The sequence below is a fragment of the Macrobrachium rosenbergii genome, chromosome 5 (genome assembly GCF_040412425.1).
Source record: "Macrobrachium rosenbergii isolate ZJJX-2024 chromosome 5, ASM4041242v1, whole genome shotgun sequence".
Taxonomy (NCBI): Eukaryota; Metazoa; Arthropoda; class Malacostraca; order Decapoda; family Palaemonidae; genus Macrobrachium; species Macrobrachium rosenbergii.
In genome coordinates, this window is record NC_089745.1 from 45,367,990 (window position 1) to 45,382,989 (window position 15,000).

Below are 15,000 nucleotides of genomic sequence, written 5' to 3' on the forward strand. Positions count from 1 at the left end.
TTATCAATCTAAAATAAAAATATTTAGCTTTTCTGGTTTTGGTAACCAAATTATTTGTTTATTCGCAGAACAAAAACTGTTACATGGGGCATATATTGAAAAATTCGAATTATATTTTTTTTTCAAGAACAGGCCACTTCTGTCTAGATTCAAAACAAAATACTGCTTGAAGGCACATAATCTGCAGCCTAAAATAAAATTGCACATTTTAGATTTAAAGTCTGCTGCGGGAAAAGCTGTTGAAAACTTATACAAAGGCGAATTTTTTCCTATATAATTTGTCATGCTTTAATTACAAATAATAATGTTGAACAACTGGGCTCATTATATATACTCAGTAAATCTTCTACACAGATGCAGTTTAGACTCCAGATGAGTAGAAAATACTTGTTTTCATCGGCATTTTTGAAGACAACCATTATTGAGCGCTTCCAGTGAAAAAATTGTAGTTTTGTTACAGACGGAAATATTAGGTTTTTGTTAAATAAAAAGCCTTCTCTATTATTATTATTATTATTATTATTATTATTATTATTATTATTATTATTATTATTATTATTATTATAATGTCGCTCGATGCCTATTCTTTTACCTACAGTTCAATCCAAACTCTCTCTCTCTCTCTCTCTCTCTCTCTCTCTCTCTCTCTCTCTCTCTCTCTCTCTCTCTCTCTCTCTCTCTCTCTCTTAAATCATCAATTCAGCGACCACTTTATAGTGTATGATGCGATTTTTTCCTAAAATAATTCATCCGGTGCCTCACTATTTGTTCGTGTAATCATAGTCACTATCAGTCCTGAAGATTTGTTGCACCAAATCCACAGCAGCCTGGCTAATCTCGTACATGTTTTTTATATCTCGTCCGTCCTATTGTGAATGTCTTTTTTTTTTTTTTATATTGCCATCTTAGGTGTTTATGTTGATAATTGTATTCAGCGTTGACCGTCTTCATTATCATTTTAAATGGCATTTTTATGGCCGTAGTCGACGGCGCTGACTCATGGGCCAGTGTGCCAGTTTTCCTTTTCTGTGTTTTAGGATCGGGCTGGAAACGCAGTGTGTGTGTGTGTGTGTGTGTGTGTGTGTGTGTGTGTGTGTGTGTGTGTGTGTGCGTGTGTGCGTGGCCTGATTTGTATAATAAATGTGTATTTTTTTGTGTGATAATCTTTTTCTTTTTGTTGTAAACGCAAAGGATGTTGGGAATTGATTTATATAAATGTGTGTTATTTGTAAATTTTTTTTTTTTGTAAAAGCAAATGCTCTTGGGAACTGATTTGTATACAAATGTGTGTGTGTGTGTTTTTTGTAAAAGTTTTTTTTTTAAGCAAAGGCTATTGGGAAGTGTAACCTCATGCCCTCTTCAAGCCCAGGCCCGAAAGCAGGAGGAGTGATGAGGTCTGATACAACTATTGTGAAGGAATACACCGTCAAAATATATTTTTTGTATGTGTTTTTTTTTGGTGGGGGGAGGGGGATAAAAGCAAAGCTATTGGGAAGTGTAACCTCATGCCCTCTTCTAGCCCAGGCCGAAAGCAGGAGGAGTGATGAGGTCTGATACAACTATTGTGAAGGAATACACTGTAAAAATATTTTTTTGTAAGTTTTTATTTTTATTTATTTATTTATTTTTCAAAAGCAAAGCTATTGGGAAGTGTAACCTCATGCCCTTTTCTAAGCCAGGCCCGAAAGCAGAAGTGATGAGGTTTGATACAACTATTGTAAAAATATTTCTTTTTTAAGTTTTATTTTTATTGTACAAGCAAAGTTACTGGGAAGTGTAACCTCATCCCCTATTCTAGCGAAGGGCCGAAAGCAGTAGGAGTGATGGAATTTCATACAACTATAGCGAAGGAATCAAGTGTAAAAATACCCCCATGAACTTGCAGGGTCCACAGCTCGGTAACATAGTTAAGATCTTTCAACACAATAATAACTATAACCGGTTTCGTTACGCAAGTGACAAACGAGTTAAGGTCTTTCTTTCTCTCTCTTTTATTTGTGTTAAAATACGACTTTACTGCTTGTTAGACTGTCGGTTAGTGTGTCTTTGTTAGTGGCTTTTCTCTACGTCTTGTTAATGAGTCATTCATTTTGCGCGTATAATTCTTCTGACGAGTTCCTTCGTGGGATTGTAAGGCAGATGAGTCGATTAAGATACTGAGTAATCTTGTGTCCGCAGTCTCTCTCTCTCTCTCTCTCTCTCTCTCTCTCTCTCTCTCTCTCTCTCTCTCTCTCTCTCTCTGCAGTTTTCATATGAAGTGCTATTTGTATGCCGTGATGTGTAATTTTTTTTTATATCTACAGGTTTTATTGACTTTGGCCGTAGATTTTGATACACGATTTTGTAACGTTTATCTCATTTTTCTCAGCTTAACTTTTGTTCTCAACTGATTCTTGATTTAATGACTTTAAAATTCCTCTCTCTCTCTCTCTCTCTCTCTCTCTCTCTCTCTCTCTCTCTCTCTCGTTGCTACAGTTATCGGTTACTAGATATTTAGCAGCTGATATGGACATTGTAATGAACTGTGTCCACTTTCAAATCTCCCTCCGAAGGACAGAACAAGTTTACCTTGCATAGAAGTCACCTCCAGGCAGGTCATCCTCGGTCAATATGTGCAGCCTGTGAGGTTCCCTTGGTATCGGGGAGCTCTGTTGCTGTCTTGTGGAATGCTTATTTAGCCAAAAGTTGATGGAAACCCACCCCCTACCCCCACGAAAGAAAAGGGGCAGTTCTTGAGATGTTAGTCCGATAGAAGATGATTCCAGATTTGTTACTGAAGAAGCCAGTGGCCCCACAGGGGTACTGGATAGACCATGACAGCGTACCTGTCTCCATAGATATTTCCTGGACATTCCTGCCAATAAACTTAGTGTAGTGGTTTTTGGTTGAGATGAGGGGCAATAACAAATATCTGCCCTGCTAGTTCCTCGCTGGGTGAGCGGGTTCCGTTCTCAGCTACCACCCTGTTGGTCGTGAGTTCGAGTCTCCGACCGGCCAGTAAAGAACAAGGGGAATTTGTTTCTGGTGATAGAAATTCATTTCTCGCTGTAATGTGGTTCGGATTCCACAATAAGCTGTAGGTCCGTTGCTAGGTAACCAATTGGTTCTTAGCCACGTAAAAGTAAATCTAATCCTTCGGGCCAGCCCTAGGAGAGCTGTTAATCAGCTCAGTGGTCTGGTTAAACTAAGATATACTTAACTTTTTACTTAGGCAACGGGGTTGGACGCACACCATGAGCAGTCTTGTACAACTGAGCAGTTGATAATTTCATTCGCTTTCATTATATAGGGTTTGTCATTGTTCTTCATGGCCTTATGCCAAAAATTTGAACCACATCGAAATCTTAAACAAAGACTAGAGATGATGTTCTTCCTAGGAATTGCAGGTTGGTGACGTTCGACAAACAGGAAGTCAGATAAATCAGGCAAAGCAATGGGGTTTAAAGTAGTAACCCAGCCGCGATTGAACTTAATGATATCAACATCAGTGATATTACTCGTAAGTATACCATAGTTTAACCAGACCACTGAGCTGATTAACAGCTCTCGTAGGGCTGGGCCGAAGGATTAGACTTATTTTACGTGGCTAAGAACCACTTCGTTCCCTAGCAACGAGACCTACAGCTTATTGTGAAATCCGAACCACATTATAGCGAGGAATAAATTTCTATCACCAGAAATAAATTCCTCTAATTCTTCATTGGCCGGCCGAGACTCGAACTCGGGCCTAGCAGAGTGCTAGCCGAGAACTCTACCGACTCTTCCAACGAGGAACTTGACATTACTCGCAAATTATGGTTATGTGTATAATTGAGTAAGAAGCCTGGTGTGGACGTCTGAAGTCTCCCCAACCTACAAAGACTCCTTTTCCGCAATGGCCGTCAGACGAGGTCTTATTTCTTAAGACTTCCTGTTATGTCTTTTGTACCCAACAGAATCCCACGTCGCTTTATGTCATGTAACTCGCTATTTTAATGCACTCACGATTTTTTTTTCATTTGAGTGGTCTAGAGTACTGCTGTGTACACTGTGGTCTGCTAATTGGATGCTTAGTAACAGTTACGTTCTCTTTTTTTCGTTTCTACCGAAAAATTCCTCTCGCCGTGAAATTCTGCCTCGTGCATCCTTCTGGGTACGCTTTGAATATAGTTGACAAAAGACCCGGCCATTATACGTTATTTTTAGCGGAGCGGCCAATTAATATAATTGGCGTATATTGTTTTAAATGAAGATAGTTAAGCCATGGTAATTACACGGCATGAAGAAGTTTCTCTCGCTCTTTTATAATCTCTCCTTTCATGCTTTTGTTTATGCCCTTCTCTTGACATTCTTTCAGAATGTGGACGCAGTTTCCCCTCGGGCGATTTTGATTCCTTTTCTTGACACTAAGTTGCCATTTTGATTCCTTTTCTTGACACTAAGTTGCAATTTTCATTCCTTTTCTTGACACTAAGTTGCAATTTTGATTCCTTTTCCTGACACTAAGTTGCAATTTTGATTCCTTTTCCTGACACTAAGTTGCAATTTTGATTCCTCTTCTTGACGCTAAGTTTCAATTTTGATTCCTTTTCTTGACACCGAGTTGCAATATCGATTCCTTTTCTTGTCACCGAGTTGTAATTTCAATTCCTTGTCTTATCACTAAGTTGCAATTTTGATCCCTTTTCTTGACACTAAGTTGGAATTTTGATTCCTTTTCTTGACACTAAGTTGCAATTTTGATTCCTTTTCTTGACACTAAGTTTCAATTTTGATTCCTTTTCTTGACACTAAGTTGCAATTTTGATTCCTTTTCTTGTCACTAACTTGACGGTGTTTCTTTCAAGGTATAAAGTTATGTTAGAGAATATGCATCTGACATTCGAACAGACAAGTGCTGCTAAGAAGTAAAATGCTTCAAGTTGCCTAAATTAAGTTAACAAACAACATGAATTTTTCCCAAGGATTGTAGAGGTTGGATCTGGGAGATACGATCTTCGTTGGACCCTTTTCTATTATTATTATTATTATTATTATTATTATTATTATTATTATTATTATTATTATTATTATTATTATTATTATTATTATTATTAAAAACGATTAATGTCCCATGTCGTCGTGAAAGGCTGCAACTCCCACGGTAACTTGAAATTTAAGCATTGTGTTATTGCACTTTTCTAAAGACTACAGCAAGACCCTCTATTTGTTAGCCTTCTGATTCCCAGTAACTATTTTTGGATGAGCTTGCTAGCCTTATACTCATCTCCTCCCGCCCTTCTCATTCCCCTTACCCCCTCCCCTGTCCGCCAACTTCCCTTTCCTATCTTCCCTTCCCATTTCCTCCTCCCCGTTGGCCGCAAACAACCATAATCAACCAACTACCTGGTACATAATTCTGCGTAGGTCAACAGGAGCACAATGGAATTTGATTAAATCGTTGTGCCTCTCATAGGAATCGACCCCGCCTGTCTCAGTAATGAGGCGAAAGCCCTTGCTATTGTGTATGTGTGTCTATGGTTATAGACAACTGCATATGACTACCAAGTGTGGATTTATATGAATAGTCTACTAGGTGGGGTTTAACTTTAGACTAAAAACTTGACTGCGACACTAAAGTTAATTTTCTAATAATAATAACAGTAGCCTAATGTGCTCAGTGGTAACTCGTGGCCGTTTACAAATTCGGAATTCAGATACAAAATATAGTCTCAAATGCTAATTATGTCATATCTGTTTTTCATTAATTCTGAATGTAATTTGAAGAGTAGCTCAAATTACCCTTCATAATATATATATATATATATATATATATATATATATATATATATATATATATATATATATATATATATATATATATTATATATATATATATACATATATATAATATATATATATACATATATATGTATATATCCAAGAATCTATTGATACACCAATGTATATAATAACGTTCTAAGACTTCCTTGTCAACGTTAGCTAAAGAAGGAAAGAAATTTTGAGAAATAAGTGAAACTATCACGAGTAATGTTGCAATGTAACATATTTAGTCTTATGCTCTATAAAATACTGCCTTTGAAAGCTTATGACCTATATATATATATATATATATATATATATATATATATATATATATATATATATATATATATATATATATATATATATATTGTATAACTGAAACATTTATGTTTTAGTTTACATTGCTCCTGTGTGTGTTATATATATATATATATATATATATATATATATATATATATATATATATATATATATATATATGTGTGTGTACAGTATATTTTTATATAATATATACATATTATATATATATATATATATATATATATATATATATATATATACTGTATATGTATATGTACACTTGAACAGTTAGAACATTTATTTCATCAGAAAAACTGTTTTCCCCTCCTTTCTCATGTACCACTTAGCAAGGCGTGTGTGTGTGTGTGTGTGCTTTCGTTCAGTAGTGCACATGCGCGCACACATATAAATCATCTCACGAATGAGCAGTGCTGGCGACGTGATTTGTGCTCATCTTCAAGTTATTAGGAGCTTGTGTCCCGCCGCCTGGTCCTTCTTCAAGCGTTCGTTTCCATGGTCGAGGCTTCGGTCCCTCGCTTTCATGATTTCGACACGATTTGAAGTCGTTTGGGAATTCGACTCATGTTTTATACTAAAGTTCTTACATGGACTATAAAGTTCCCTTTTGTTTTCCCTCTTTATTCTTGAGGAATCGGCATCTGGCGGCGGACGCTGAATTCCTCGGAAAGGGAGACGTGGCATCGCGCGCACCCTTTCGGGGGTCCGGAGGAACCTAAATCTGACGAGGTGGCGGTTGTACCAAGAGGAAAGGATTGAGTTCAATTGTGCGGAATGTAATCCCTTGTGTACAGAGACACTCGTGTTACACCCCAGCTGACCTGACCCTCTCTCCATGGCTCCTTTCTTCTTTCTCACCCTTCAGCCCCTTCGCTTCTTCCTTCTTTCGCCGAGTCTCTCTATTTTCCCGTTTTTTCCCTTTCTCCTTTACTGGTGCCCTTTATTTCCCATATTCTGTCTTCTTGCTGTATTCTACATGGGTTTAGTGTAACTCAGGTCTTCGTAAAAGGTGTGCAGATGTCAGAGATATCCCGAAGAAAACGTTCCCTGTTAAACGTCAAACGGGAAACGTTGTTGCCGTAAGTCTTGAGAATCAGAAGCGACAAATATTTCGTGGGAAATAAAGGGAGGAATGGCGCGTTGAGGACACAGAAAGACGTTACTGAGACAGGGACTCTGGTGCAGGTACTGCTGTTATAAAAACGAGACATTAAAAAAAAAGTAGAGAGAGAGAGAGAATAGAAGCCCTCCCGATAGTTCTCTTGATAATGCCTGAAATATCACTTGAACTGGGACGTTTTGATAACCCCTTTTTGTGCCGATAGACTTTTTTTTTTTTTTTTTTTTTGTATTTGTCGGAATGTGGCGACAGGTAGGAAAGTAGGTAGGCTGGCCATTTTAGCATTTTTGTGCGATCGCTATTGTTGGGGAAGAGACATGTGAGAATATGATTGACCTTCACACTGATCTGTCGTTCCTCTCCTTCTCCTCCTCTTTTTTTTCTTCTCCCTCCTCCTCTTTTTCTTCTTCCCACACCTCCTCCTCCTCTTTTTCTTCGTCTTTCTCCTTCTTGTCCTCTTTTTCTTCCTTCTCCTGCTCCTTCGCTTCTTCTTTCATGATTCAAGTATGTCATTAACATTACCTATGGAAGTTGATAATTGCACAGGGAGCAATCCCCCTTCTCGCTTCTAGTAATTTTCCATCGCTTCTACTAAGTTGCCATCGCTTCTGGTAAGTTACCATCTCTTTTAGTAAGTTTCCATCGCTTTTTGTCAGGTACCACAGAATGGAAACCTGTCTGATTAGTGATGTCTGCAGAGGTGCAGCACATTTCTCATAATCATGTGCAAGTCACTTGGAAATGGTAGTTTTCCGCATGATGGCAAATGTTAGCCAATATTCAGAATTACGAATGAGGGTTTTGACGAACATTCTTGGTAAAGATTTATATAAAACATGAATTATATTTACAAAGAGATAAAACTAGATCTGGAGCTAAGGTTATACTTTATTTTTTTTAATTGCGCAAATATTTTCCCGTCGAATTTATCCGTAAGTATAATTTCTGATATTTGGCCAACTCTGGTATTCCAGTAAACACAGAAAAAAACAAGTAAAAAATGCGGAGAAGTTTCTTCGGCGCAGTCGAGTTTTCTGTACATAGTATAATATATCTTTCGGTGGTCTCGGTATATTGCTGTATGAGCCGCGGCCCATGGAACTTTAACCACGGCCCGGTGGTGACCTGGCCTATGTTGTTGCCAGACGCACGATTATGGCTAACTTTAATCTTAAATAGAATAAAAACTACTGAGGTTAGAGAGCTGCAATTTGGTATGTTTGATGATTGGAGGGTGGATGATCAACATGCCAATTTACAGCCCTCTAGCCTCAGTAGTTGTTAAGATCTGGTGGCGGACAGAAAAAGTGTTGACAGAAAAGGGTGTGGACGGACAGGCAAAGCCGGCACAATAGTTTCCTTTTCAGAAAACTAAAAGTCGATCTAACATATTCACGTAATTAGACAGATAGCTGCATCAATGAAATTCATCAGTCGGCTTATTCTAGCCGTATTTTCACATCTCCAGTCTGTCGACACTGAAATTTTAAAGTTGATTGCCATATACGAGTTAGCGTTTTCCTTTTATAACTCACGTATGAACCATGCGGTCACCAAGATCCCCAAATTCACTATTGTTTTATTTTTAAAGCAATGCACAGTACTTAACTAAAATTTTGTGTTGTTATAATCATAGATTGATAGGTGTTGTGTTTACAAAAGGATTACCGGTGTTTCTTATTAAAAGTGTGTCCTTTTCTTTCGTCATTTCTGTCTCATGTTGCCAGAGTATGTTAAACCTTTTACTAGCACGGAGAACCAGTTTGTTTTTCTATGTAGTTCAGTCCTTGTGCCAGTTTTACTGCTCATTTGCACATGATTGTTCTCCTGCTTTATGTATTAGTCGACTATTTTCCTATAAAACACAGCGTGTAATTATGTTTATTTTTTACTGTTTTATGCAGATAGGCAACTAGTAACGAATACCAAAACCTCTAACAAGAAAGTGCAAAATAACAATTTACAGGCTATAATTACGATCAAATGCAAAATTATTTAGCTGTAATATCATTTTTGACAGGACATTTAGGAAAGTCATTTTACAAATACCATGTAATGTGACAGGTAACTCCTCTTCTTACAATTAGAATCACAACGCTTTTTCAGCTTGAAAATTCTTATAGATAGTGTGTAATTCAGTTGTTAAATTTTATAGATGGTGTGTACTTCAGTTGCTAAATGTTATTTTAGTTTTCTGTAAAAGAAAACTATTGAGATGGCTATTTGTCTGTCCGCCCTCAGACCTTAAAAACTACAGAGGCTAGAGGGCTGCAAGTTGGTGTGTTGATCATCCACTCTCCAATCATCAAACATACCAAATTGCAGCCCTGTACCCTTAATAGTTTTTATTTTATTTAAGGTTAAAGTTAGCTATGATCGTTAAGTTAAGTATATCTTAATCGTGCCACTGGCACCGCTGTGCCAACAATACAGGCCACCACCGGGGGGTGGCTGAAAGTTTCATGGGCCGCGGCTGAGAGTTTCATGGCCCGTTGCTGCTGAGAGTTTCAGGCAGCATTATACGCTGTACAGAAAATTCAGTTGCGCCGAGGAAACTTCGGCGCATTTTTTACTTGTTTTTATATTTAACCTGAAAATTCCTTGGATGAGTATAATCGCTTAGAGGCCCTCAATTTCTCAATCCTTTGGTTAATTAGATTAAACTGGGCTTATGCCAGCCCTGCCCTATGCCCAAGGGCAGACCACCGTTTTACTAAGCTTTGAATGGGAGTAATATGCCTGGTGTGGACCTCGGAATTCTTTCTAAACAACCGATAAGCAATTTATTGGCTGATGGGTCGCAGTGCGACTCTGTGCCGCTCGCACCTGTCACCCACCTAATTTCATTTTGTGTTGAATCATCACTTCCTAACCCTCCATTAAGAGACAACTATGAACTACAGCGTAATGATGAAGGTCGGTTTAATTTTAATCAGCCTTTTGTTTAACAATTTTATTTTTTTAATGCATGATTGGAGCTTCCCGCAATCAAAAATGAGGACTCGTGTATTTTGGGGCGCGGGGTATTTCGAATTAAAGGAACGGACATTACACGAACCAATTTAATTTATGTTGCACCAAGTAATATTCCATATCGTGATTATCCAAAGGATGGTTTGCAATATGAAATGATATTACTTTTTCATCAAGCAGATTATTTTAAATGCTTTTGTTGGGCCTTGTATTGAAGTGTGCTTTTGGATAGGAGTATATATTGAATAAGCATGTGTATGAATATATACTGATAACTTATATGCATCATAAAAGCGTGTTATAATGACCTATGTATGTTGTATGTTTTCATTACAAGTGCAGTGTATACACATACTATATATATGTGTTATATATATATATATATATATATATATATATATATATATATATATATATATATATATATGATATAATATACGTATATATATGTATATGTATATAATATACTGTATATATAATGTATTATATATATATATATAATGTATAACTGAATCACGAAGATATGGAACGTGATGAATGTGTATAAATAAAGGGAAATGCCACGAAATATACAAGAATGAACTGGTGAATGCTGGATTCCTATGACAAGAAAAGCATGCTATTTCACCCCATCAGACGATAATTGCTTCTGGTACATAGCTTTTGGAATTACCCATTGTAATGACATACACTCCAAGTCACAATGGCCGTTTTGGAAGTCCTTTCAGGTCTTCCATAGGCTGGCAAATCACTCCCCCCCTTTTTTAGCCCTTCTCTGAAACACAATGAAGTCGCCTCCTTTTCCCCGAAGCTTTTACAGTAATCATGTCCTTCACATTGACCCTGCATTTACCTACAGCACTCCAAGTGCAGGATAAGTCCCGACAAATCCTCCTATGGAGACTCCCCGTGTAGGGGATTGCCAGGTACAGGGTCTTTGACTCGTCTTACGTCCTCGTCGTCATAATCCTTTTGGTGGTACCGTTTAAGTCCCCTCCGGGGTCTCCCTAGGGCTACACCCACCCCCTCCCACTTCTTCCCCAGGTGGCTGTAAGCCCAGGGTCTGAGGAGGTAGCTGTTCAGTAGTAGTAGCAGGAAAGGGACTGAAGGAGTGGAGAGAGAGAAATTAGGTCCGGTAAAGCGAGGATTGGGTAATCTCTGACGGGGAAGGGATTTGCCCTGAAAAAAAAGGGGGTTTAAGATGAGAGGCGAGGGCGAATGAGAGAGAGAGAGGTAGTCCGAATTTCAGAAATGAGAGAGGAATATGGTTATGCATGTGTGTGTGTGGGAAAGGGATGAGGGAAGGGGAGAGGGAGACGAATGGATATGGTGTATTTAGGGTCATCGTCAAGCAGCGATGCAAGCAAAGAGAAGCAGCTGCTTTGCATTCTCGGGAAGTAAGTAAGGGATAAATTGGCGTTAGTGATGAGGGATGCGACGGAGAGGGATGCTGATTTATTCGTGTAATTAAATGTATGGAACTGACTGGTAAAGCAAGGGGAAATTTCTTTTGGATTCAACTTGAAGGTGTGGTCACGTGCATAAGAACAAACCTCCCAGAGAGTATTATGTAATTTGTGCTTTGCGCTCTTCGAAAAATAATAAACTGCGAATGGTAATAACATCTGATAAATGTTTTACTTTTCGTAAGTGCGATGAGAACAATGAAAAAAAATGAAAGTCTTCTGTTTTATTTACCTAATTTTTTAGCATTACCTAAAAGATTCAGAATACATAGCGTGGGTTGTAAAATTGAATACCTGTTTATTGGTTGCTGTCATAGTAAGAAATTACAAGATTGTTTTTATTTCTGAAAGGTCAAATGGTTACTTTTTTTTAACTGAATTTTAACAATAAATGACCATTCATACAAATACTTCTATTTGCGCTCAATATATGTACTGATATGTTTACATACGTCATGCAAATATATCAAATATATATCACATTCATACACTCGCGTCTGACGGGGTTTTATAGTAGGACATGAAGTTTTTGCACTAGCAAACTTTTGGATTAATTTGTACAATAATGTGCATGAAACTTCTTAAGACCTTTTGCTGCTGTCAGGGACACGTATCTGTACATGCATCTAAAAACGCATCTCTGTGATGTACTTCCATGTTCCAGAGCTTCAGCATATATCTCTGCTTTGTGAGTTTCAAGGCGAGTTTATCTTCCATCAATGAAACGAGAGCTGTAGCGTTGGTAAGAAGGGTAGTGATAAGTAGAGGAGAATTTACGCACAGCAAGGAACGCGTGAATAGGGACGGGTCGAGGATGTAGATTTAGAAATAGCAAGGGGAAGTCTTTGGATTGATGTCAGATGGAAGGGCCATTATTCTCTCTCTCTCTCTCTCGTGAGAAATGTTCCCGTTCAAGGAGAACAGGTTGAGCAAAACTGCTATTTCGCATCTGGCATGCATCGAGGTTTGATGGATCATTTGTTATTGCCCGAAAAAAGTATTTAGGCTAGACTGTAGTTTTCGTCGTTTAATGGTCAGTGAGGAAGTTTTAAGTCTGTTTGTTGTTTGTGTTGACATATAAAGTATGGAATACTGTTACCTCATTTGCGTATACTGTATTATGTGTGTGCAAGCACAAAATTCAAATCGAAAATAAAGGCTTGAGTTGATATGTATATATTAGCTGTTTACATTTTAAGTTCAGTAGTTTCCGTGCAGGGTTTGGTAATTGTATTGCGCCTTTGCGATTAGTTTCTCTCTCTCTCTCTCTCTCTTTTTCTCATTTTAATCTTGGTTTCCTACAATATGTAGAATGTCATCCTTTTTTATTCTTTTATGAATCCCGACGTATTTTTGTCCATGTTCTCTCTCTCTCTCTCTCTCTCTCTCTCTCTCTCTCTCTCTCTCTCTCTCTCTATTGTTGGTTTTGAGTATATTCAGGAATACTTTTGATACGCGAAATGGATTTAATATTTTTAATGTTCATCGTTTTATTTTCGTATATTTTCTTTAGAAACTGTTAACGGAGAACCCAGCGAGTCAGCAGCCTACTTGAACAAAAACGGGACCTACTGCATTCTTAAAGAGCTCTTGAATTACTTATATATTGATTTTTTGTGTTTCCTTGTTTTCTTTGTTGTGTGGGTATCCTGCCTAGGATTCATACTTTGCAAGTCTTTTGAGTAGTAGCAATAATAATAAAGTTGAAAGAACTTATACTCTAGATCTTCAATTCTGATTATTCCTATCTATATCAAAGTATAATAAATGATCAGAAAAAAAGTGTCTCAGGAGCTGTGGTGTTGGCGAAAAGATTTGGAGGAGGTGCTAGACAGCCTAAGTTTCGCGTACACCGTGAGTAGTATGGCTCAGATGAACTTCAATCCCTTTATCTGTCTAAGAATAAGAAGATAATGGCCCAAGAGCTGGTGGTGATTTTCGTCTTCATCAGAAGGAAAATTTTCATCTATCTTAATTATTCTGCCGACAGTTTTCCTTGTAGAAACCTCCGGTCTATATTTTTTCTTTGTAGTTACAGAGATTAGTGGGATGGGCATTCAGTTGCCCTCCTTCAGCCTAGTTCCCAAAACCAGTAAGAGGGAAGATTGAGTTAGGAAAAAACAGGAAAGGGGAATAAGATTCCATAGCTCTCAAGCAGAGGAAATGAAACAGCATCCCGAAAGAATGACTGATTTCTTAGATAAACATAGAAAGAACTGACTTATTACATCTGAGTCTTTACTATTTTGAATTCATCTGCTGTAGAAAGGTTGTTCGGTTGGTTCAGATGGAGCAAGCCTTGTGCCAACACCGGCCCTCGCTCACGCGCGTGATGAAATGTTAAAAGGTGTTGAAAGGAATGAGGCCTTACTTGGATTTCTGGACTATGCCAACCAACCAGACGTAGAGATGTCTGATATTAGTAGGATTGTTGTTGTTGTTGTTGTAGTTTAAATGAGATTTTCTCACAGCCTAATGATTGTGACAAATACGTATTTTACCATACTGTTTTGTGCCGATCTTCAAAACTGGTCTCCTCAACTTTCTCCGACCTATATTCTAGTACCCCGAGGGCTTAGAATATTCATAAGAAAACTAGGAATTTAGGCTTCTAGGAAGGGGGTAATTCGTGTCATTGTCTCTATCCAAGTGTCCCTGGGCGTTCTAAGAAAGAGCCAAGTGGGTTAAGTGATTCATGAGCTCTAAATAACTTGCGTCATCTCTTAGAATTGTTTATTCTATGATAATTTGTACACATACACACACTCAGACACACACACACACATACAGAACCAAGAACGCTCTCCACGGGGAGGGAACCGAGTGAAAAGTCTTTTGGCCCATTGCTCGAAAATGCGTTCTGTCCCTGTTGACCTAAACTGCGAATTACTTTCCGTGGGATTAGCCAACATTAGGAGGTGGCATTTCTTGGTGCAGAATGCCTGATTTATCAAGCCACCTACTCTAAGGGGCAATACTTACAGTGTTATAAGGGTTAATAGGGCATTACATATATATATATAATATATATATATATATATATATATATATATATATATATATATATATATATATATATATATATATATATATGTGTGTGTGTGTGTGTGTGTGTGTCTGTGTGCGCGTAATATTCAGTAGCCACAGTGCCTATTAACTTTTATAACACTAGAAGTGTTGCCACTTAGAGTAGGTGGCTTTTGATAAATGAGGCATTCTGTACCAAGAAATGCAACCTACCAACGTTGGCTAATCCCCTCGGAAAGTAAAGCGCAGTTTAGGTTAACAGGGACAGAACGCATTTTCTAGAAAAGGGCCAAAAGACATTTTCCTCGGTCC